This window comes from Euprymna scolopes, chromosome 37 (assembly GCF_053919585.1).
Source record: "Euprymna scolopes isolate OS-2025 chromosome 37, ASM5391958v1, whole genome shotgun sequence".
Lineage (NCBI taxonomy): Eukaryota > Metazoa > Mollusca > Cephalopoda > Sepiida > Sepiolidae > Euprymna > Euprymna scolopes.
In genome coordinates, this window is record NC_136518.1 from 47,533,536 (window position 1) to 47,559,964 (window position 26,429).

Genomic DNA, 26,429 nt, shown 5'->3' on the forward strand with positions numbered 1-26,429 from the left:
GCTATTTGGCATTGATAAGTCGTGACTCCCCCTTAGTAAAGTGGTAAAAAAAAGGTACACTTCGAATTTCAAAAATTATTTTGAAGCTGTTACATTCCAATAGAAAATAATATATTGCTTACATTAATATTTAGTCAAATATTCGGGTCCATTTATGTTCCTAAACCAAAGGAAACGCAGTTTTTATGCATCTCTGTCGCAATAAAATAAAAATAAAATAACAACAAAAACAAGAAGAAAAAAAATGACAAACAAAAATAACAAAAGAAGCAAAAACGCTTTGACGGACAACAAGGGAGGGGGAAAAAAACTCAGACATGAATTTTTCGTTTGTTATTGAAGAGAAACATATAAAAAACCATCGTCCATCTTGCAACGACAAATTACTTTCTCCTTAAGCTTGTAATAATAATTGACGTGTTTTGCTTGAGGAAATGACATCGTTGAATTAATAAGTAAAACAATTATATATATATATATATATATATATATATATATATATATATATATATATATATATATATATATATATATATATATATATGAAAACAAGATATTTTCGTTTTCATCAATTTTTATCGCTTTGGTGAATATTCTCCCTTTGGCCAAATATTTTTTTTTTTTCATATTGTTTATATTTAATATATTTTTAATTTTTAATATATATATATATATATATATATATATATATATATATATATATATATATATATTTCAAATACCGTAAATTTAAACTAAATTTAATATAACTGTTTAAGCAACTTATACCTCATTTGATTCGCCTTTTATTCCTCAATAATTTTACCTGTTCATATTTGACTTTTAATTGAAGTATCCTAGTGTTCGCATCAATTATAAAAATTAACTTCAAATTGAGAAGGCAAAAAGAAACTCCACAGCAACAAATGAGCTTAAAACCAGCTTAAACTAGCCACCTTTTACCAAACAAACCATCTTCTAATCGTAATTGTTGTTGTTCCAGGTTATAACGTAACATTTAGTCCACATGCCTGGAATTTCTCTTAGTGATCGTCAGGAACTTTATAATCTCCACCTTTCTAGTTTATCCAATCGAGAAATCGGCCGCAGATTAAAATGTGATGAGAAAACGGTAGGAATGACTGTGCAAAAGCTGCAAAAAACTAGCAGTGTTCGTGATGCCGAAATCTTGTCATCCTAGAGTTACTTATTACAGAGAAGACAATCCTATCAAGATCCGCAGCCTCAGAAACAGATTTGAAACAGCTCTCCAAATCCGACAACAGTGTAATCTTGTTAAAAAAAAAAATGCTCTCTTTCTACAGTTAAGAACAGATTGAAGGAATTTAATTTGTGAGGCTATGTTGCAAGACGCAAGCCAATGATTTCTGTAAAGAACAGAAAGTGCTTTCCGGACTTCGTCGGATGCAATGAAGATCATGACTCTTCAAAAGTGATTTTTAGCACCGAAAGTAAGTGTTGAATAGGTTAGGCAGTGATAGTAAGCAGTATATCCCAGACAACACTGGTAGGTAGTGTGTGTGTGTGTGTGTGTGTGTGTGTGTGTGTGTGTGTGTGTGTGTGTATAGAGATAGATAGAGAGAGAGAGAGAGTGTGTGCGTGTGTGTGTAAGCCAAAATTGGTGGACAATGTTGTAAACCTTCTTATCCGAGGAAGTGGCACTCTTGCGGAGGAAAACTCATCATAAAAGATTACAAAGAATCTGATATAAATCTTTATACCCCTTTTTTTTTCTTTTTTTTTTCTTTTTTTTTTATTCAATTTTCACCCCAAACAAGACACAGTGCCACTTTGAATAAGGGCGCTACTATCGGGGACATAATTTGAAGGGGCATTATGAAGGGAGATGAGTAGCAAGATGTTTGTTCACATTACACTTGAACTTCTGCATATCGGTACAGTTGGGGAAGCAGAATTCCGAAAGGGAGTTCCAAAGACTTGCAGTTCTGGGGAAGAAACTATTGAAGCAAAAGGATCTCTACTGTAAACGGGTGGGACTTAGTTGCTTGTCGGGTTTGTCGGGGCTATTCACGTCGAGGAGGTACAAGTGCTTGTAGTTCTTCAGAGCATTCACCATTAAAGTATTTGTAGAACAGGCAGAGGGATGCAACATTTCGTTGATGGGACAGAGGCTGAAGTTAAGATGACAGTTCAGGATCTATGAGGTAGGCGGCTCTCTTTTGAACCCTGTCCAGGAGTGAGAGACAAGCAGCAGACGCACCATCCCAGATGTGACAACAGTACTCCATACATGGGTGAATGGTGGCCTTATAGAGGTACAGGATACTCTTAAAAGAAAAACACATTAAGTTAAATTATATTTGTTTTAGTTGCTGAATAACATGGAGATAGGTAACCAGGACCATTTTTATTGAGGCCAGATAGCTGACCCTAGTTGGCCTTTATCATGGCAAGAGTGCCACTTTCACTGCTAGGAAGGCTTACAACATTGTCCACCTACTTTTGGCTCACCCCGTGTATATATATATATATATATATATATATATATATATATGTCAGGGCATGTCATATGCTACTGGTACCATGTAACCCAGTACTACCTGCCTCATGGTCGGGTCACCGGCGACTAAACTGGTTCCCCCACCAGACTTGTTTGGTGAAGAGTGTGGCTAGTCTCCCTGAAGGATTAAAAACAAGACCTTCCAAAGGGCGAATGAATCCTTTTTCGGGGTCAACGGCCAACTAGCACCATGTGTGCTTGTGTGTATGTATGTGTGTGTTAGGGTGGAGAGGGCTCCGATAAGCTGTGGTGAAGGCAACCTTTCTAGGAGAAGCAAATCTGATTTAAAAAACCATAAGGCAGGAGACCAATACCCGCATTAAGCTGGTATGCAGTTTTACTTGTTGCTAGCTATCTTGTTCTTGCTTGTTGCTGGATCTCAACATTTTGAACCGAGAGGGAGACTTAGCTGTCGTACAAAGCTAAGACTCTGTAACATCATCTGTGTATAGATACTCCCTCAGGCATTTGTCTATTAAAATGGTTCTGTGGCGATGAAAGTCATTTTTGGGCTCATGGACTTTAAGTGTCTCAGGGAGTGGCACTCGTCTGACAAGACGTTGCAATCATCATATATATATATATATATATATATATATATATATATATATATATAATTTTAATGCCAAAATAATTTTCCAACGAAGTTTTTTTATAGTTTTAAAGTTTGAATAACTTTCAAGACTATGTATGTATAATCCATATACGGCTGTTTCGTTGTATCACAGCTCTTCAGTGTGGATAGATGTAAAAAGTGTATCCATACAACGATTCCTAGTTTTCCATGCTTAAGTTTGAAATGACAATTTAAAATAAGATGTTATCAATTGACATTATTTATTCTGTATTTTTATCTAACCCATTTTTTTTTCTTTATTTCAGGTAAGTGACTTCAAGAAATATGATGGCGATATTGTTGCTTCTACAATTTAAGGTATGTTCTTTTTTTTTATTAGCAATCCATCGATGCCTCGGTTCAGTCTTAAGACAAAGGATACCCCCTGTAGGAGCAGCTGCGCATGTAATTGTGAGGCAAGGGTTGCGCAATCTCCAACCACACCTCTCCTGAATCGGCACTGTTTGAGTCCAGTGGCAAAGAGAATCCAGGATGACTGGAAACAATGCCGATATAAGCGGAGAAAACATACAGCACCTGGAGGTCCCGAATGGTCACCCATTTAGTACTGACCAAGTTCAACGTTGCTTAACGTCAGAGATCCAGCGGAAACCGATGTGTTAACATGATCATGCCGTATATTTTATTAGCGATGCCAAACCAATGCGATTGAGGTCTGTCTTTAGAATTACAATATTGAGAAAATATATTGAATGCCCTTCCAAGCATTCAAAGACCAGCTGAGTAATACATAGCCATGGGAGTCTGGAGGTCATGAAAGGTCACTGCATGGGATCAGATAGGAGGTCAATGGTTAATATACATCTCCAGATGTGAAAAAATGACTAATGTGACAGGGCTCTATGGACAAATTTATCTTTAGTTGACCTTTGACAACTAAAGATTTTCGTTTACTAGCCAAATAGGAAAGTGACTAGCCAAACCCATATGATTTTTAGAATATGACATCTTCGTTCTGTGTACATCATAAAGATTTATCTGTATTTTTTAATAAGTGTAATTCTAAATATACAACAAATTTTTTGTTGATACTTGAAGGTATAAACATTCTAATTTCTTCAGATATTTTTTTTAAACAGCCTTTGTTAAATATTAATTTATTTTTTATTTCGGACTATTATTCTCATCTTTATTAGTTGTTGCTTTTGATCTTTTATTGGTTTTGTTTATTCACAACGTTTCGGCCAACTATTCCTCTGGCCTTCGTCAGGTGGTAACCGCGACGGATAGGAACTTTGAATCTCCTAACTGCATTCTCAGCCAGACGAAGGCCAGAGGAATAGTTGGCCGAAACGTTGTGAATAAACAAAAAACCAATAAAAGATCAAAAGCAACAACTAATAAAGATGAGAATAATAGTCCGAAATAAAAATAAATTAATATATAATGCTCATCTCAAAAATGAATTCCAATTAAGGAATAATATATATATATATATATATATATACCAATCGGTACGGACCCGACTATAGAAGATCAGATAAATAAACGTGGATTTATAAGATCAAAGAATCCAACCTTGATCGCCTTTCGGGTCCCGTGGCGCAGTTAATAGAGACGTTGAATCTCTACAGTTCCAGATGAACATTGTCTGAAGATAGCGGTTTCAATCCCACCCAAAGCGTGTCAGAGGTTAATTGGCCAAAATGTGGTGGAACGACAACAACTACGGATGGTAGTGATGGCTGAGAATGCAGTTAGGAGATTCGAAGTTCCTATCCGTCGCGGTTACCACCTGACGAAGGCCAGAGGAATAGTTGGCCGAAACGTTGTGAATAAACAAAACCAATAAAAGATCAAAAACAACAACTAATAAAGATGAGAATAATAGTCCGAAATAAAAATAAATTAATATATAATGCTCATCTCAAAAATGAATTCCAATTAAGGAATAATATATATATATATATATATATATATATATATATATATATATATATATATATATAGCCTTCGTTAAAAATTTAAAAAAAAAAAAAAAAAAAAACAGAATATTGTTTTATTAAACTTTTATTGTTTAAATAAATAAACTTTGTTCATTTTATTTAAAAAAAAAAAAAAAAAAAAAGTTGTAAAGATATGTTTCACTCATTAATGAGTTTTGGAAGATTGTCAGTGAAAGAAATACAATCAGCAGAAGATGAGAGTTTCATTATTTCTAGTCACCACTTTTAAAAATCACTCGCAAATGTGACTGTTTCATTCGCAATGTAAAGCCCTGTGTGAGAAGACACATTTTTGATTGTGGTTTGCAGTTGGTGATAGGAGTTAAAATAGGAGCACTAAGATAGAGCATTTTGGACACCTGTACAAGACATTCTCCAATCAAACTGCTAGCCAACCAGCTCTCCATGTCCTGTTTGGTATTGTGTCTAGAGAACCCTTATCCAACGTCAAACAAAAACCATGGACTCAGAAGTAACTGTTTATTTCAGGACTGTTATTGCAATCAATAGTACAACTTGGTCTTTCGAAATACGGTATATATAGTAGATATGAAAGACCTAGACAAAAAGGTTGAATGCCTAATATGCCTAACTATTTATTTGCAGTTTATAATAAATTAATGTTTGGTATAATTTCATTTGTAATTTTATTGTTCTCTTTTCCTATATGTGTGTGCATGTTAGTGTTTTGCTTGCATTATATTCCAATTTTGAAGTTCTATGTGGAAAATTCACATTATTGAATCTTCATCTCTACCTTTATCCCTCCTACCCTCTCTACCTTTATCCTCCTACCCTCTACCTTTATCTCTCCTACCTTCTCTACTTTTATCTTTTACCTTCTCTACCTTTCTTTTCTACCTTCTCTACCTTTTTCCTACTCCCTCTACCTTTATCTCTCCTACTCCCTCTACACTTATCTCCTACCCTCTGTACCTTTGTATCCTATTCTCTCCTGTTTCTCTCTCTATTTCATTTTCCTTTACAATAGATTCCCCAGTTTTATTCTGTCTTTTACACCCCCCACCATTACATCGATCATGCAACAACACTTTATGTTTAGTTGGGTTACGAAAATAGGAAGATTATACAGCGCCAATGCTTTCTTCCTAATCTAATCCAGTTACAATTGCCAATTAATCTGCAAAGTGTGCTTGCTCGCTAAGCATGGAACACGACGAGTCGCCCCGACAGATTGGAACAACTTCATTCAAATAAAAATTCCTTTCATTTAAAGCATTCCTGCCTTGCATGTTATTTAATAAAAAATCGAAAACAGATTAAGGAAAATAAAATCCTTGGAATTAATTGAACAATTATTTCAAAGTGTTGGGGGTTGGGTGGGTGGTTATGAGTGAAAGAGAACTGTGAAAAGAATTGGGTTTGAGTTTGTTGATTAAAATCTTTCCTCCTCCTCTTCCTCCTCGTCGTCGTCGTCATCAACCGGTGGCAGAATTTCATGTTTTCATCCGAAAGAGAGTGACTAACGGTTAATTAAGAAATATGATTCCTGATCTGAAAGATCTTATTGGAGATAATTCATTGATTAAATAAAATTTAATTGTTTCAAACTTTTGTTCTACATTTTTGTTTTTCTTTCTTTTTTCGTTGGTGTGTGTGTGTGTGTGTGTGTGTGTGTGTGTGTGTGTGTGTGTGTGTTGGTTGGTTGTCGCTTTATTTTAATCTTATTGTGTTTGTAATTGTTGGTTAGATTAGGTGTTGTTATTTTTTTTTTTTTTTCATTCCTCTATAGTTTATTTTCTTTTTTTTTTCTTTTTGTAGTTTCGTGTTTATTTTGTTTTAATTTTGTTCCATTTTGTGTGTGAAACTTTTTTTTTCTTTGTTTTTATCTTTAGTGTCCTTGTATTTGTTTTTTTTTTTTTTTGTTTTGTTTTGTTTTTTCGTTTGATCTTCTATTAAAAATACAAGTTTGGTTTCGTTAAATATTGTGTTGTGTTAAATATTCTTTGCAGAGATATTTTCCTGTGCATTTTCCGAGGAATCTTTTAATTCCTTATTCTTTTTAGTCATTGTTTAGTCTTCGTTCTGTTTATTTATTCTGAAAGCTTTGCTAAAACATAGGAAATTAGAAGTTGTCACTTCTAATCTCATCTTTGTTCAAGCAGTCCTTTAAAACCATTTGTTTGCGCAAGTGTTTATTTTATCTTTATGAAAATCTTCAAAAAAAAATAAAATTATCTTCGATCCACTCACCCAGAATGTTCCTGTTTTTAATTCATTTATTTGACTTTTATTTTTATTGTTTTAATTCTGCTGTAAATTTACTGCCAATTGAATTAACAAAAATGTCTTCCTTAAATTGATGCCTTAAAAGTGAATTTCATGGCGTCCCGAAAACGTGAAAGAGATGAGACGTGAGGAAGCGGGGAGGGATGGATGACCTTGTGTGAATAAGACCGTGTGCACTAGAATCCTGTGATGGTGAATTTTTATTCAATTCTGTTTCCGTTTTATTGAATTAAATATTGATGGCTGTTCAGAAACAGAAAGAAAATATAAATAGAATAGCTTCAGGAATACACTAGAATTTTTTTTTAATAAAAAGTGGACAGGTTTATTTAAAACCAGCAGGGAAACACGACGTTGCCCGGGCATCAATGAGGATCAACGAATGTTTCACCCTCCCATATTTTATTGGCATCGAAAGCGGTAAGCTCGCCCACTTTTTCAATCCTCCCCGGCAGTGACTTAGTCCACAATCATAGTCTACGTTGCACTGTAGGGTTGATTTTATTACATTTTTTTTTTTCATATATAAAGTCTTGAATTAAAGTTTAAAATGCAAAAGTCAAGTATCATGCTTCAGTTGTGCTATTAATAGAAACATTTATTTCGAACGCGCCCCTGTCATACCAAAGAGCCTAGTGTTGATGCCGGGCCTTTCTGCTTATGCGGGAATATAACTTCTCAGATGCACTTGTGATGTTAGGCTGTATAAGGAGTTAACTTTAGTAAAAATCGTCGGTTCCTTCTTTCACCAGATTTTTTCGATTTTCGATACTTATCGAAGACATTCCGATACAAAATCTAAGAACACTGCCAGGCACACAAAGTACATTCGTGTGAAATTTTTAAAAATCGGCTCTACCACTGTGAGCCCACAGAGAACGAACACACACACACACATTTATATATTATATAAAAGTTCTTTTTATGTAATATATAATAATTAAAAAAAACAAAAACAATACTAATGTTTGGAGATGATGATTATATTGTTATTCTCAGAACGTTTTGGCTGATGCAACATCCGATCTTCTTCAGGTGCGTCTTGCAAAAACTTATGGCGCAACGGATAAAAGTGCTAATCAGTTCTAAGTGATAGTTTCTGGAGGTTGAAGGTTCAATGTTCACTACTGTTCAAGACTAAGAATACTATTCAATTTACTTAAGATTTCTACCCAATCATGATTAGCGGAATGAGAGCAAGGAATGGATTAAATAAATGGCTACTGTCAAAATTCCGTACAGATTCACGAGTTCAACACGGATATTTTCGAATTCAACAAAATGCATCTGAAGGTGGGAGATTACATCGGCCGAAACGTGAAAATAGCATCTAAGATAAGATCAGTATTCCAAATAATTCAAGCAATAGCAATACTATTAAATGAGTAGAAAACAATAATCCCAGCCAAGAACAATGTGGGGAAAATTTAGATCCCTAAAAAAGTGCACTCTTGATTATGACAAAAAATTTTAAGTTGTCTCAATCTTTTTTTTTTTTCTTTTTTTTTTTTTTTCTTTTTTTACATGAGGGGTCACTGCTTATCAAGGCCCTGGGGCAACTCGAGGATAAGGGTTAATACTAATAGGTATATAAGTCATTGTGATTTTAGCGTAGTAAACATTAGTGAGAATTTTGTAACTTGGATTACTTAGGGGGACGGTTCAATAAGAACTTGTTCATGTTGGACTTGAAGACAATCAGATTGTAGTCAGCTGGAAAGCAGGCAAACGGAATGGAGTTCCACAGGCGTGCAGTTCTAAGAAAGAAACCCTGTTCGTGGAATCTACGTTTAGGTGTAGGCACGGATAAAGAGCGTGAGTAAATTGTTGATAGTGGTTCTGGTAAGACGAGTGCTTTTCGTGAAAGTTTGGTGAGGGGGGACCAGCGATCGAAGTTCAGATGAGCACCTGCCATGAAAATAACGATAAAGCAGGGACAGACTCGCTACATCGCTTCTGTGGGAAAGAGGTTGCAGGGAAGAGGAAAGGGCATCCCCCACTAAGCTACAAAGTCTATTTTGAACTCTGTCAAGAGAGGATAAGCTGCTTCTAGCATCTGCTGCCCAGATGTGGCAACAGTACTCCATCGTTGGCCGAACCTGGCTTTTATATAGGTAGAGAATTGCATCAGGAGTGAGATATCTACTGGAGCGGTAGAAGGATCCTACCATCTTTCCAGCGACTTTGGCAATTGATTTGATATATGTGTTCCATTTCAGATCGGGAGTAAAGGTCAAGCCCAGAACCTTGTCAAAACATGAAGCCTCTCCAAGACGAGAGCCATTCATTCCGATTGATGGTAGCTGGGCAGCAGAGCGTTGATGATGTAAAAATAGAAGCTTGGTTTGGAATGATTTCTCCTTCACTGACCGAGGAGAGAACAAATGCAATGTAGTATCAACCGAACACATACTACACTTTGTTCCCGGTCAAAAGGCTGTGTCTTATGTTGAGGGTAAACGTTTTGTGAATGATTTTCAACTTGTGTTTATTGCTTCAGGGCTGGCGGGGAGATACCTGGAGGATTTTTAATGTTGATAAAATCTACTTCCTAAAAAAAGAGGCACTCTAGGAATAAGACAAAAAAAAATAATCGATTGCTTCAGTTTGAAAGGATTTCTCGTTTACTAACCGAGGACAGAATAGATACAGCATAGCCTCAGAACAGATACTACACTTTACAAAATCTATTTATTTACGAAAATTTTACAAGTCATAAATAAATTAGCCACAATAGGTATTTTGTTACTAATTTTTAATATGTACTGTATAAAATTTTGTAAAGGCCCCGCCATATGGCGATTTCATCTTATGATCCCAACCTTGGAACGGATTAATGCCGTATCCCGGGGCTATACTGTGCCATAATACCACATTCACTCCAGGGGGTGGGGGTCGTCCTCCTTTAGAATCCCAAATCGATTTTGTATTTTAATAAATATGTACAAAATTAAATAAATCGTTTTTATTAAAAAAAAAAAAAAAAAAAAAAAAACATTGTGTGTTATCTTTGTCTTCTATTTGTGTTTCTCGTTTTTGCGTATTGTATCACTATTTTTAAAAATGTAATACTTCAGTCTAGAAGGATTTCTCCTTCACTGGCCGAGAACAGAAAAGATGAAGTGTAGTATCAGAACAGATATTACACTTTGATTGGAGTTTTTCTGTTTGGCTCAGTATGTTTTTTTTCCTCTTTTATTTATTTATTTATTTATTTAACAAAAGTTGCTTTTTTGACCCCTCCCCCCATCCTTTTTTACACAAACACAAGCTCTCATAAAACACATCGCTTTCAACTGAACTAGAATAGGCCCTCTAACATGTCAACCTGCACCCATAATTCACTATAGGGAGCAAAACCTCCCTACCAACTACTGCCTACTCCTCTCCACACTCAAATGCACCCTGATTACCAGAAAGCGAAACTTCTGGAAAAAAAATCAGCGTTCATGGATTCTTTTTTCGAATTATCCTTGAGAAATGGAAGAGGACAATAGGTTAATTCTTGAGGATTTTTTTGTTTTAATTTAATTCTTTTTTTTTTTTAAATATTGTTTTCTTTTTTTTTTTTTTCCATCCGCGCATCAGTCTGTCACGCTTTAGTTTTAAATAGATTTCTGATTGGCTTGTCACACAGATTGAATAGCTGCATCTTAAAGACTGCCTCCTCCCTCTTACTTGGAATCCACCAAGTGCATGTGGGACACTCTTGGAGGGAAGGGGGAAGGTTTAATAAAATGGGTAAGGGCGTCCGGTTCCTGCCGGTATTACCACCTCCCAACAATTGCATTGTCCTTCTCTCTCCTTGTTTATCCAACCCTAATTATGGTCGCTTACCTATGGCAACTTCCCTTCCAGCATTGTAATGGGGCGGGATCAGCTCTCTCGCCACTAACCCAATTACCAAGTGTCAATCATCGTGCCTTGCTCCAGTCTCTACCGCCTGACCCCACACAGTGTGTTGCATTCACTACCTCCCCACCCATGCGCTCCCCGCTGCTTTCTTGCCAAACTTCTGCAAAGTCTATTGTTTATCGCGTTTGTTAGATGCCCGGTTTTGATAGACGCTCCAGCTGCTATAATTGGGCCAAGTTTTTGTTTTGACTTGCAGGATAAAGAACCGACTTTTCATGCTGGGACCAGGTTCGAACCTAACAGCGGGCACAAACTGGAATTTTTTTCTTTTTTTTTTTCTTCTTTTTTATTGCATAGTCTTTTAAGGGATTTTTTGTCAACGATGTATGTTTTTATGTATATTTTGATAAAAAGATTTTTTGTTTATTTCTTTATATTTTTTTACGTTAATTTAAAAAATAATTTTTATTTTATTAATATCTATATATTAATAGGATAACGTGTGTGTTATTTATTTTGTGTGTCAGGCTTACATCCGAGTAATTTTCATTTAATTGTTATGGACTTCCATTTCTTGTAATAAATAATTTTATCAAGAATTCTTCATTAGTTTTGGTTTTGGTTTCGATTATAGCAGATGGCACTCAAGTCATCTATTTTTTTTATAAATAATTTTACCAAGAATTCTTTCATAAGTTTTGATTTTAGTTTCGATTATAGCTGAAAGATACACACACACACACACACATTTTATTTCATAAATTTTGATTTCAGTTTCGATTCCAGTTGATGCACCCAAGTCATATGGATATATTTTTTTATTTTTGAAATCGCAACTTTATAATATATAAAAATCGATAGAACATTAACTCTATAATAATTAATATATACGAAATCTACAAGAATTAAAATATCATATTTATGCATACTTTACGACCAGGCTATGCCGGGCGTCTCTGTTAGCTTAGATAAATACTTTTGCAGTTTTGATAAAAAAGCTACAATAATATCAGAGTGTCTCCATTATGCTGAACATCTACAGAATGGCAACATCAGTATATTACATATGAATGAGTTCCCTGTGGAATTTCCACAGGTCCCGCTAGTTTATCTAATAATAAACTAAGGCATTTCAGGTTCATGCCTATGTTATCACCTGTCACACATTTTAAAAAATGAGATCACCCGGCCAGCAAAGATGATTATTAGTGATTAATCTGATGTCGCTGTGATAAACAGTTTCTTTCTGTTAAGTGTTAAGACATTATGTTGAACAAAGATGGTGGCAGTAAATCAAATCGGCTAAGAATCAATGCAGTCTCGATCTTGAGTCTTAAGTAATTCCTAGTAACAAAAATGGCGGTGGAGAATCGATGCAGTCTCGATCTTGAGTCATTTCGTAACAGAGGTGGCGGGGAACTGATTGAATCCAAAATTTGACATATTTTATAATATCTTTTGAAGCTTCTGATTGGTTGATTATTATAACTGTGGATATATAAACGATTGTCAAAATCATTGGAATCCTACCTCCATTACTTGTGATGGGGTTTAGTCTCCTAGCAGCTTCGGCTGCAGGGAGACTGAATAGAGTACTCATCAAGGATCCGTTCTTGACACTCAGCCCGACAGGTGCGAGACCGGGAACTGGCCCTGCACCTGTCAGACTGAAGTACACTGCTTGGGTATCAGCCAGAAGGTCCACCCTCCCAGGCCTTGCCACCCGGCTTTCGGGTGGGCAAGTTTATTGATTGTTATCTGAGGCGCCCCTACCGGGGAATGCTGACGGGGATGCCCAGGCAATTTTTGTTGAGGCAAGAGTGCCCCTTCTTTAGGGGAGCTTGCCTATCTTCCACCTTCCGACTTTGTGTCACATTTTGGTGCGGTGGACACCAAATAAATATCTACCCCCATTATGAGTCAAAAACATTTTAACACTTTCCCCATTTAAAAATGAATTGTTCTAAAATCAGATTATGTCGTTCCATCAAATAAAACAAGAGATGGGTTAGATCGAAGTGGAATAGGACACTTTTTACGTTGTCTTTCTTTGACACCTGGTAACTTCCAAAAAATTGCATGCATGAAGCCGGGGGGGGGGGATGTACTCAGGGTAGCAAATGGACAGGGTTCAAAAGAGTTGCCAACCTGATATGTCCTGAGCTGTCAGCTAAGCTTCAGCCTCTGTCCCATCGACGAAACGTTGCATCCCTACCTGTTCTACAAGTATTTTAATGGTGAATGTTCTGACGAACGACAAGCACTTCTACCTCCTCAGCGTAAATACTCCAGCTAAATCCAACCCCTACACACTAGGGATCCCTAGATGTAAGAAAGCCTTCTACTCCAATAGTTTCTTCCCCAGAACTGCTAGACTTTGGAACTCTCTTCCGGGATTCTGCTTTCCTAACTGTACTGACATGCAGAAGTTCAAGCAGAAATTTAGCTGTCAAGGGGTCAATGTTCAGCCCATTAAAAAGATTTACCCAAATCTCAATACCCCTTATGTCAAATCTCAAGTCTGTAGACTGAAAATTGACAGAGTAGTTTGGTAGGAAAATGTACACTCATACAGACACACACACATATACACAAACAAATAATTTCACTTTTATAGATATATCTATACTCGTAGCCAAACTGAATATTGAAATGCTCATATTTTTGGTTCTATGGGATGAAACTACATGGAAATTTGCAGGCTTTTTGAAGATAATATTATTCTATGGTTAAAATTTTATGACAATTGGTAAAAAAAAGAACCTATATTTTCAAACCAATAAAATATGCCCAAATTTGCCCATATAGGGTCTTAGCAGGCTAGCTTTAGTTTTGCTGCTTCGGTTGTCTTCCCTGCAGTCTTGCCAGGCCACTAATATAGATATATAGATAGATATAGATATGCATTTGTGCATATATAGATATGGACATATGTATTATATATGAAAAAAAAAGAAGGGCAACTTAATTGATTTTCCAGCAGTGTTCTAAATACTTGCACCAAGAAACGATACTCTTCTTTTTCGTCTTAGTGTCATTCAATCTTCGGTAGGGATGCATTCTTCAGCCAGAAAATTAGTCTCGTTCAAAAACATTCCAGTTTTGACAGTTTCCTATTTTCGGGTCTTATCTTTGAAAAATGCGAAGCACGGATTTTTTTATTTTGGCAGCTTCACTTGAAAGATTTGAATATTTTTAAAGTATCATTTTTATATCTATCACACGTATATGTGTGTGTGTGTGTATACAGGGTGTTTCAAAAGTCTTGGGAACATTACGATTTTTAATAACTCATAATGTTCCCAAGACTTTTGAAACACCCTGTATATATATATATATATATATATATATATATATATAAGTTTATGTATATTTTTTATTAGTTATTTGAGGTTACATATGGTCACTACGAACAGCCATCTGTTTCAGTCAATGAGACTTCGTCAGGCGACCCTAAACCATTAGATGCCATAGAAAAAAAAAAGAGCTCTTCAAAAAATAAGCTATAAAAGTTGCAAGCTCTCTAAAAAAGGATAAAAAATGGAGAAATTGCATTTCAACCTTTTTGGAAAATTGTTCAAAAAGTGCCACAGCTGGATTTATATATATTAATATAAATTTTCCAAAAAGGTTGAAATGCGATTTCTCCATTTTTTATCCTTCTTTTTTTAGAGAGCTCGCAACTTTTATAGTTTTTTTGGGGGGGCAAGCACAGTCTTTTCTTTTTTTCTATGGCGCCTTTCAGGGTTGCCTGACGAAGTCTAATTGACTGAAACAGATAGCTGTTTGTAGCGACCAAATGTAACTGTTTACCTTCGAATAAATAATAAAAAATATTTTGCTCTTGTTATTGAGCACTATCTAACAACCTCGTTGTGTCCATTAGTCTCTACTTTTGAACATCTCAAACCTGAATTTATATATATATAAGTGATGGAACGATTCCAATTCCCCCCCCCCCCCGATTCCAATACAATTACTGATTCTGATTCTTTATAAATCTCTAAATATTTAACTATAAAATGGTTTTATTGTCCTGATTAACGTAAAAACACACTTGCCAGGGGGTGATCTATGAATTTTAGCTTTATTGGTAGTTAAATAATCAAGAAATATTTATTATTTCATTACTACCAGTTGTAGAAGATTTTTCTTAAACCAAAATCAAATAAAAGAAGATAATTAGAGGAATCGTTTTTGGCATCGGAAAATAGGTAAAAAAAATTTCTGACTGGGGATCGCTTGTGAATTTCATACCCCCATGAAATTTCCTTCTTTAGAGGAAGCTGATTAAACCAGCATTAAAGTTACTACTGCAATAAATCAACCAATGGTTCGTCATTAATGTGTCTCATTGGGGCTCTGTAGAGTTGACATCAAAACGTTGGTTAATCCACATGGGCCCTTCCTAATGTTTATATAATTTTATGTATATGAGATATGTATATGTATGTATATAATGGGTGTGTAGTATGAAATGATGCCAGTGTTCGTGTTTCATTCCTGATGGAAATTATTATTATACTAGCCTGGTTGCCCGGCATTGCCTGGGTGTTTGGAGGTGTGTGTTGAAAAAAAAAAAAACGGTTATAGTCAGGCAGGCTCGAACCCATACCGTGAAGGAGGAAAAGAATGTGAAAAAAAAAAAAAAAAAAAAAACCCATGTCTTTGCTGTTGCGTCCATCACCAAACCAGAAGTGCTGTCAATTGAAAAGAGAAGATGACTTTCGAAAATATCGGCGAAAAAAAAGCGACCTCTCCCTGTAGCAAAGTGCCCAGTTGAGAGTGAAGGAAATAATGTTTTTAGCTAATTTTTCCATATTTGTCGTCCGAAGTGTCGAGCTTCAAAAAGATACCAACCTTGTGAAAATCTGTCACCTCTGTCGAAAGTTTTAGGTAGACATACAAACATATATACATATATACAGACAGGTGATATTTATTTCATAAATGGAAATCATTATGCTAAAAAAAAAAAAAAAAAATTCCCAAACTGATCAAATACATTAAGTTCAGTTATAAAAAAAAAAAAAAAAGAAAAAAAAAAACAGCAGATGAATTAAGGCACCAAATGTGCTGGCACTTCTTTATTAAGAAACGTGTACACCAAGACACAAAAGAATCTACAAGTCTAAAAACCGATGAAAATTGACCTTACGGTTACCTTCAAAAATGACCTTTTGCATATAATTAAAGATTTGGAATTCCACAACCAATAGAATAATTTTCAAAACCAAAGTGTATCCCCTTTGAGTCTGATGGGTTCGTGGTGGTGGTGGTGGGACATTCCACATTAAAACTAACCTTTTTTTTTTTTTTTTTTTTTTTTTTTTTTTACAAAGGCGTCACCACATTATCAAGGCCCAGAGGCCACTCAAGGATAAGGGTTAAAGAGTGTACAGTAGAAATTGGTCAATATAGTAATCATTAGTAATGAAAATTTGGTAAATTTGATAACTTATATGGAACGGCTCATCAAGAACTTATTTACTTTAGACTTGAACACAACCATATTGTAGTCAGCCGGAAAGCAGGAAAACGGAAGACAATTCCACAGGCGTGCAGTTCTAAGAAAGAAGCTTTGTTCATGGAATCTACGTTTAGGTTTAGGCACAGATAAAGAGTGGGGGAAATTATTGATAGTGTTTACAGCTAGACGAGTGTTTCTTGTGAAAGTTTGGCGAGGGGGGACCATAGATTGAAGCTCAGTTGAACACTTTCCATGAAAATAACGATACATCAGAGACAAACTCGCAACATCTCTTCTGTGAGATAGAGGTTGCAAGGAGGAGAAAAGGACATCTCCTACGAGGCTACCTTGTGTCACATTTTGACTTTGTTGGCTGAGTTAAATAGTTTTCAACAGGATTTTGAGATTAGACTGTAAGAAAGCGGCCATATTGTCATATTCATTGAAAATTCATTCGTTATGCAAATAAAACACAAAAAAAAAATGATCCAGAGAACAAACACGCACTTAATTAGCCTTTCTAATTAGATCCAATCGAATTGACCTTATTTCGACCTTCGATTAGGCTGTCTGTGATTTAATGGGTTGCACAGCCAATCTGATTGATTGGGACGAGCCTTTTCACCCCTATCTCCTCCCACACTCGCCTGGCGGAAATCAAACGAAGAATCATGGGTTTATTAAAAATACTAAATTTCTCATTGTTCACAAAGAGTTATTTCCTTTTATTTATTTATTTATTTATTTTTGCATGTTTAATTCATTGAATACAATCAGTTGAACACAAGTTGCTAGTTTATCTAGAGCTGGAGCAGATTGTTTATACCTTTCTTCCACATTGTATAAATAATCACAGCAGATCCGACAACATTTGAACTCCACATAGTGAATTCTATCATCCTTGACAGTATCCATTGTTAAACATTAGAGTGGATAGGTTGACTAGTAAATGGGTTAGCTAGTCCATATTAGTGATTAGTTCATACATCTTCCCCAATCGTATCCATTGGTTTGCAGTTCTGCGGCTGAGACATCTTTGCGTGCCACATACAGAGGCAGAGATAATCAGAGGACGACAAATCCTAAGTACAGATTTCTCCTGGATATTCACCAGAGACCTGTTGCCACTGCATTGAAAGCCATTTTTAATTTTAGAAGAGTTTCCGAAGGGTAGCTAATTTTTTTTTTTTTTATTCATTTTACTTCAGTAAGTTTTAAGAGATTAAGGGAGCTAACTCCTCCGGGAGCTAACACTTGATTCTGTTATGATTTAAATTTATATCCGAGGGTTCTTTTAAGAATAGATGGTGTTCCCTTCATGGCTGCTCTGAGATGAAGAATACAATTTTCGTTGATTAGCGAATCTGTATAAGTTTTGAACTCTAAAAGTTTGCAGACGAAGAGCAAGATTCCTTCTTGTGTGGACACAAAAACTTATGTGCAGGAATTCTAAAATATCCAGTATGTTTTATTGAATGATTCCGGTTTCTGATTAGTTGCTGGCTGAGCATGGCTCCATTTGATAGGTCAATTCCTATCGTCAGTGTCTATAAATAGAACTTTCCAATTGATACCCTCTCATTATAGAGGATGAGTCTCCTTGCTGCTTCAGTTGCTTGGAGACTGGATAGAAAGTACCAGTACAAGAAATCGTTCTTGGCAATCAGCCTGGCAGGTGTGGGGGCCAGGAACTGGCCAAGTACCTGTCGGACTGAGGTACGCCGCCTGGGTATTATCTAGGAGGTCCATCCTGGCTTTCGGGTGGGGTAAGTTTATCGCTTGCTGCCTGAGACAATCCAACCGGGGAATGCTGGCGAGGATGGTTAGGCAATTTTAGCTAGGTAAGAGTTCCTCTCCTTTAGGGGGAGCTTGCTTGACATCCCCACTGTCTCGATCTTGTGTCGCATCATGCTGAGGTGGGCAGCATGTAAATATCTACCTTATTATTTTATCAAAAAATATTGCAACAGTTAGGAAGAGTTGGGTTGTGGCAGGATAGGGGCTGCTTTCTTTCTAGCATCCATTTCATCACGGTCATCTCCCTTCATAGTTTGTACCTATTTACAATGCCTCCCCACGGGACAGAGTTAGACACCAGGGTCGTTTTTTAACGTGGAGAAAAGGTACAAAAATAAAAATTGTCTCAGTCGTGAAAGATTTCTCTTCCACTGAAAGAGAGCGAGAAATGGAAGTGCCACATCTGAAGAACAGATGGTATTTATTTGCTCCCCCACTGAGCAAATTAGGCACAAGGCCGTTTTTAATGTGAGGTAAAAACCAGCTCCCCTAAAAGCAGGCAAAAAGGGGGCACTCTGGTTACCAAAAATAATAATTGTCCCAGTATAGAGGGTTTCCCCTCCATTGACTGGTACAAATTATCTTAAGTGCAGCATCTGCCGGAACAGATACTACACTTTGATCTTAGCCATCTTCATAGTTTGTAGCAGTAGCAATTAGATCGATCGTACGATTACAATTTGATGAATTATATGTGATAGAGATGTCAGGTTTTCTTTTTTTTTTTTTTTTTTTTTAAATGGGATTCTGCTTTTTTTGTTGTTTGTTTTCATTTTTTTTTAAATCCGGAAAAAAGCTAATTTCCACTTAAATCGGTAGAACATCTTATGAATGTGAGTTCTTATGCTTGTTGATTAAAATCTGTTTTTCTTTGCTTTCGGGCCAAGATCAAAGTGTAGTATCTGTTCTGATGCTGCATTGCTGCACTTCATTTTTTTGGTCTCGGTTAATGGAGGAGAAATCCTTCATGACTGATACATTTTTTATTTTTGTTACTAACCAGAGTGCCCCTTTTTGGGGAGCTGGTTTCCCCCCCCCCATTAAAAACCGATATTGTGTCTAACTCTGCCCTCGCGGGGAGGCAAGTAAACAACAAAAAAATGGTTTCGTTTTTTTTTGTTTTTGTTTTGTTTTTAGTTTTGTTTTTTGCTTTGTTTTTGTTTTGGTTTTTTTTTTGTTTGTTTTTTGTTTTGTTTTGTTTTTTTTGTTTTTTCTAAATAAGAAAATGTTAATCTTTACTCATATGAAAGTTCTCTCTGAAAACTGAAAATCTTAATTTTTGCCGGCAAAACGAATTATCAATTGGGTAGAGGAGTTAACTGAATTTTGTTTAATAAAATAATGACTTCTTGTCTCTTTCTCCTCACATGGGTACTCCCTATCTTTCTCTTAATTTTGACATTTTTATTTTTTTTTTTTACTTGAAACTGTTTGGAGTTGTTGAGGAAAAAAGTGTGTGTCTTTCCATACACATACACACATTCACACACAATAGGCCGTGACTCCCCAGATTGGGAAATTCATCTCCTCAACTTCAGCTTTCCGCCCCCCCCCCCCATTGCCTATTCATCACGTCCTTGGTATAAGATTGTCATAATTCAAACTTAAACAAAATCAGATTATGATTGGGGTTGGGCAGAAGCTTGCACTCTTGACTTGATGATACGCTTTGAGTGAAGCCATGCTCGGTAACAAATTGCTGGTTTTGATTCCGACTGGCACCGTCTGGATCTGCTACTGTCTGGCTCTGTTTGTATTTGCTATTTCAAAAGTTGGCAAGCGCTCAAAGACTGGCATTTCCATATAGAACGAGTTGCATTGAATTAGCTGTAAAAATATTAGACAAACCGGAAAAGTTAAACGGCTGTGACCTTTGGATTCAGTTTGGTGATCTTTTCTCTCAGATGTGTGTTCGGAACGGTGTGGGTGGTAGTGGTGGTGGTGGTGGGGGGGGGTCTTACTGTGATTCTAGGACAAAACTCACCACAAAATTCAAATAGTAAAAAAAAAAAAAGGAGATAAAAGTTTAAACATAAAATGTGAAAAACAAGATCAAGAATGGGTAAAAACTGCACTAAAGTCGCGATTAATTAATTTGTTTTTAAATTCTAAAATTTTTATTTTCATATTTTAATTGTTGTTATATATTAATAACTAGCAGGATCTGTATAGCCACACTGATGAATCTTGCTTAAGATGAAATAGGTATCTATGTGGATTCTTATTTTTAGACACCATCTTTTAAGTTACTACGCTATTTTATCCCAATTCAATTATCTCTAAAAAAAAAATAAAAAAAAAAACTTCCTTCGTAATCTCGTGTCATTTTATTTACTTAATCTATCACCGCTATATTTCCAGACGCAATTTTTTAATCTCTACGATATTTTAACTTTTAGACGTAATCCACCACACTAGTTTACTATAATTTATTTTCTATCATAAAATGTATATACATGTATATATGACATCTAATTTACACAAGGAAAACACGCTGTTCTCCCCCATCACTATATATAGCCCCAATCCTCCGACTCTCTCGTCAATGACCATCCCTCTTGAAGAAGCCCGCATAAATCGGGCGAAACGTTGAGTATTCAGGTCCTTGCACTTCCATTTTATTTCATATATATATGTCTATATCATTGGAAGCAATATGAACTTCGTCCTGCAACATCAACAGCTGATATCGCACAAGATCAGTGAATCTGCTACATATCTTGAAAACGCAGCTGTTAAACCAGATATAGTGATTTGGGACAGAGCAAACAAAAAAGTGACCGTAATAGAGGTCAGTGTACCCAATGATACAGGGCTTAACAGAGTTGAGAGGGAAAAGATAACAAAGTATCAAGGACTTATGTATGATATGAAACGAAATTGGAAATTAAAAGACGTTTCAATTATACCAGTCATCATAGGAGCAACTAGGCTTATGAAAAAGAACTTTAAAAAGTACATAGCAAGCATACCCGGTGAACCAAGTGCAAGTGAAATACAAACGATTGCACTGAAAGGGACGGCTAGAATCCTGAAAAGATCTCTTGGTTGGACTCGCTAAAATAGGGGTAAATGTCAGACATCTGGTTGGATGTCCCATCCCCTAGAAGAAAAAGTTTAAGAAAAATGAAAAAAATAAAAGGGAAAAGACGAGAGATTCATCTCTTGGTCATTATGTATCAAAGGTCTTTCATGAAGTGCGGTATGAAAAAATATATCCCAGTTGCAAATTGTTCCAATTAGAGTTGTACTAATTAGACTTTTAATGGATGATATCATCATTAAAATAGAACATAGACGACCCGTGACCCAAACGGTTTAGTGTATATGTGCATATTTCTTTCTTGAAAATAATCATTTTTTTGATATCCGCACTTCCACATCATTTTTCTTAACTTTAACCCTAACCCTAACTTTAACCCTAACCCTAATCCTAACCCTTAACCTGAACCCTAACTAGTGTTGAGACGATTAATCGGAATTCAGAAAAATCAGAATTCTTTTGAGTATCGGAATTGAAAAAAACTGTAACTATTTTCTGATGCCAAAAACGATTCTTTTTTTTTTTTTTAACTTAATTTTCCGTTGTTGATACTAGTGATAAAATGAATTTTTAAATTAATTTTAAAACTAAAATATATAGATCGATCCCTAGAAGTGTATGTTTACATTTGTATATTATGTGTGTTTGTGCGGTAATCTGAAAATTAAAAATTAAAAAAGACAACACTATAGGTAAATATTTAGAAATTTTAAAAGAATCGCGATTGGTATTTCTATCAGGATCAAGAATTGTCGGAATCAGGAAAAAAAATAATGTAATCGTCCCATCACTTATATATAAGTGATGGGACGATTACATTATTTTTTTTCCTGATATATATATATATATATATATATATATATATATATATATATATATATATTAACTTTTTGAAGTTAAAAAAAATTTTAATTTTTGAAATTTTTATAAATTTCCAAGAAAATTTTATTTCATTTTCTTATATATTGTTTGGTATATATATTTTTTTAGCTTTTATTGTTTTTTTTTTTTAATGTCCCCTGCCTCTTTTATTCTGATCATATTACTTCCCCCACCACCTGTATTTCTTGCAGTTGACAAAACAGACATACTTAAAGATAGGACAGTTGCCGGGTTCGAATCTCTCTACTGGTGTTAATCATGACACCCTGCACTGATTAGATTCCCGAAAGGATGAAACATTAGTGTCTGTAGGTATTTAATAATTATCATAGTAAATAAGTGTATATATATATATATATATATATATATATATATATATATATATATATATATATATATATATATAATGGAGACTGACATGTGACAATGCTTAAAAGTTTTAGAATTAGAAAGAGTACTTAAACTCAGAGAATCAAGGGAAAAGAATTGGTTGCCAGACTAAGTGACACTTCATTGATCACATTTTCGTGCATGGCTTGTAGTTGCCTCTGCAAGTCATTGGCGGGTCTCAAGTCCCATGAAAGACTGAAACACCGAAACTGAAGTTAGTTTTTTTTTTTTTTTTGTTTGTTTTTTTTCTTTAGATGTTCAGTGGTCGGAATCGTCAGCCAGTTACAAGCAACTAGAAACCTCTTCAAGCGATATTGCTTATAGAAAAGCTTAGTCTGTAAGGATGAAAGAGAGAGGGGGGTCAGCACGAAAGAGAAAGAGAGAATGAGCATGATAGATAGAGAGAGAGCTGACCGAAACATGGTCATAAATGTGTAGTGACATATTAATGATCATGTAAAACAAATAAAAAGTAATAATTATTTTTATTTTATGCCACTTGCCCATTATTATCTGCTCTTTGGAGGTTGAAGGTTTTACTTTTAAATGTGTGGATAGGGTGGGGGATCAACATACGAACGCATATATGTACGTATAAGGTAGATTCATTGTATATTTTCGATTTGTTAAAAAGAAACTTGTAAAAAAAAAAAAATGAGTTTTCTTTTTTTTTTTTTTTTTTTACCTGTCAAATATTTTAGTCTGACCAAAAAGTTTTAATTCCCTCCAGTTCTAGAAATAATAAGATGGATGGAATTGACTCTTCTGAAATGTGATAAGGCAGGTTTGACTGCAACCTTGTCATCAGACTTGGACTGGCGGGGACCCTCACCCCGCCGTACCCGTCCCCCACCCTTTCGACTTTATTGGGAGAGTAGAAGGGTTGTTTTTAAATGGGTTGTTTGACATCTGCTGATTCTAAGCCGACATAAACTACAAAAAAAAAAAAAAGTTTATAGTAGTTGGACTGAAGATGACTGACACACATGTGGATGAGAAGGGGGGGGTCAGATAGACTTAGGTAAATAAACTCATCCCACCTTCCAACTAATTCACACATCAGGAGATGGCATTGCTTTATATGACAACATACATATAGATATGAGAATTAAATATTTGTACATATATATATATATATATATATATATATATATATATATATATATATACAGACATCTTTCTTTCCATTTAGTAATCGTTTTCTTTCTTTCGTGCTCTCTTTCTCTTTTGTGCTCCTTCTCCCTCTTTTTTTCTTTCGTGCTTCCTCTCCCTCTCTTTCATGCTCCCTCTCTTTCTCTTTCGTGCTCCCTCCCTCTCTTTCTCTTTCGTGCTCCCTCTCCCACTCTCTTTCTCTTTTATGCTCACTCCACCTCTCTCTTTCTCTTTCATGCTTCCTCTCCTTCTCTTTCGTGCTCCCTCTCTTTTTCTTTCGTGCTCCCTCTCCCTCTCTTTCGTGCTCCCTCTCTCTTTCTCTTTCATGCTCACTCCACCACTCTCCCTCTCTTTCGTGCTCCCTCACCCTCTCTTTCGTGCTCCCTCACCCTCTCTTTCGTGCTCCCTCACCCTCTCTTTCGTGCTCCCTCACCCTCTCTTTCGTGCTCCCTCTCCCTCTCTTACGTGCTCCCTCTCTTTCTCTTTTGTGTCACTAGTACTTTATCCGTTACGCCACGAGTGCTTATGGGTATTTTTATATATCAAGTAGCTGATTTACTCAGCGTTGTTTGAGTATTAAATAAGTTTACGATTTATATCGATGGTTCTCAAGCTTTTTAACATAACGACACTTGAGGTAACATCACTTTGGCCTTCGGGCCAGGATCACAGTGTGGTATCTGTTCTGATGCTACACTTCACCATTTCTGTCCTCGGTTAGTGGAGGAGAAATCCTTCATTCTTCATTACTGAGACAATTATTTTTGTTCCTATCCAGAGTGCCCCCTTTTGGGCAGCTGGATTTTCCCTACATTAAAAACTGACCTTGTGTCTAACTCTGCCCCCATGGGGAGGCAAGTAAATAGGAGCATTACTTGGAGAAGGTGCACTAGTCCTCGTTAAAGCCAGGGTGGGTTAGTCATAGCGAGGAGATATTATTTGTCCCACGAATATTATGTGATTTTTAATATTTAGTCAAGGTTTACTTGCAGGGAAAACTATCCTCGTCCCAGATTCTTCTGACAAACCTCTGTACACAGAGACCTTAAACACTCGTGTTCTCTCTACTTCACTGGGGGGGGGGGGTGACTCCTGAAATTGCTGAATCCTGACTGGCTTCTTTTTTTTATTTTTTATTTTATGTTTTATTTTTTTTACACAGGAATCACCACTTATCCAGGCCCGGCGGCCACTCAAGGATAAAGGTTAATGGATATACATTAGCCAATGTGATTATAGCGTAGTAAACATAAGTAGTGGGAATTTTGTAAATTGGATTATTTAGGAGGACGGTTCATCAAGAACTTGTTTACGTTGGACTTGAAGACAATCAGATTGTACCTATTTACTATGCCTCCCCACGGGACAGAGTTAGACACCAGGGTCGTTTTTTAACGTGGAGAAAAGGTACAAAAATAAAAATTGTCTCAGTCGTGAAGGATTTCTCCTCCACCGAAAGAGAACAAGAGATAGAAGTGCAGCATCTGAAGAACAGATAGTATTTATTTGCTCCCCCACCGAGCAAATTAGGCACAAGGCCGATTTTTAATGTGAGGAGTGAAGGGGAAATGGGGACCAACTCCCCGGGGAGTAGGGGAGCTGGATAGTGACAATTGGTATGAAGGGTTGCCCCTACATTGACCAAGGTCTTATATGTGGGGTCGCCCCCACATATGGTCTTTGCTTGCAGTATCTGCCGGAACAGATGGTATTTATTTGCTCCCCCACCGAGCAAATTAGGCACAAGGCCGATTTTTAATGTGAGGAGTTAAGGGGAAATGGGGACCAACTCCCCGGGGAGTAAGGGAGCTGGATAGTGACAATTGGTATGAAGGGTTGCCCCTATATTGACCAAGGTCTTATATGTGGGGTCGCCCCCACATATAGTCTTTGCTTGCAGTATCTGTCAGAACAGATACTACACTTTGATGGTATTTATTTGCTCCCCCACCGAGCAAATTAGGCACAAGGCCGATTTTTAATGTGAGGAGTGAAGGGAGGGGGAAGGGAAAAAGGGGACCAGCTCCCGAGAGGTGGGAAATGGGAGCTGGTTAAAGGTCAGGCATGTGGGGTTGCCCCCACATCTGGTCTTTGCTAGTCATAGCTAGTCATAGCTTTCAGTATCTGCCGGAACAGATGGTATTTATTTGCTCCCCCACTGAGCAAATTAGGCACAAGGCCGTTTTTAATGTGAGGTAAAAACCAGCTCCCCTTAAAGTAGGCAAAAAGGGGGCACTCTGGTTACCAAAAATAATAATTGTCCCAGTATAGAGGGTTTCCCCTCCATTGACTGGTACAAATTATCTTAAGTGCAGCATCTGCCGGAACAGATGGTATTTATTTGCTCCCCCACCGAGCAAATTAGGCACAAGGCCGATTTTTAATGTGAGGAGTGAAGGGAGGGGGAAGGGAAAAGGGGGACCAGCTCCCGAGAGGTGGGAAATAGGAGCTGGTTAAAGGTCAGGCATGTGGGGTTGCCCCCACAT

The 26,429-nt window shown here is 36.3% G+C and overlaps 1 protein-coding gene and 1 long non-coding RNA gene across 23 annotated transcripts in view; one reads left to right on the forward strand and one right to left on the reverse strand.

Moving 5' to 3' along the window:
- Positions 1-26,429, forward strand: part of LOC145261142 (neogenin-like) — a 396,586-nt gene that overhangs the window by 106,513 nt on the left and 263,644 nt on the right. The window lies entirely within an intron of this gene.
- Positions 15,783-17,248, reverse strand: LOC145261140 (uncharacterized). The gene is made up of 2 exons (XR_013864418.1): positions 17,027-17,248; positions 15,783-16,513 (listed from the first exon to the last, which is right to left on the reverse strand). It is a non-coding gene; the product is annotated as an uncharacterized LOC145261140 (long non-coding RNA).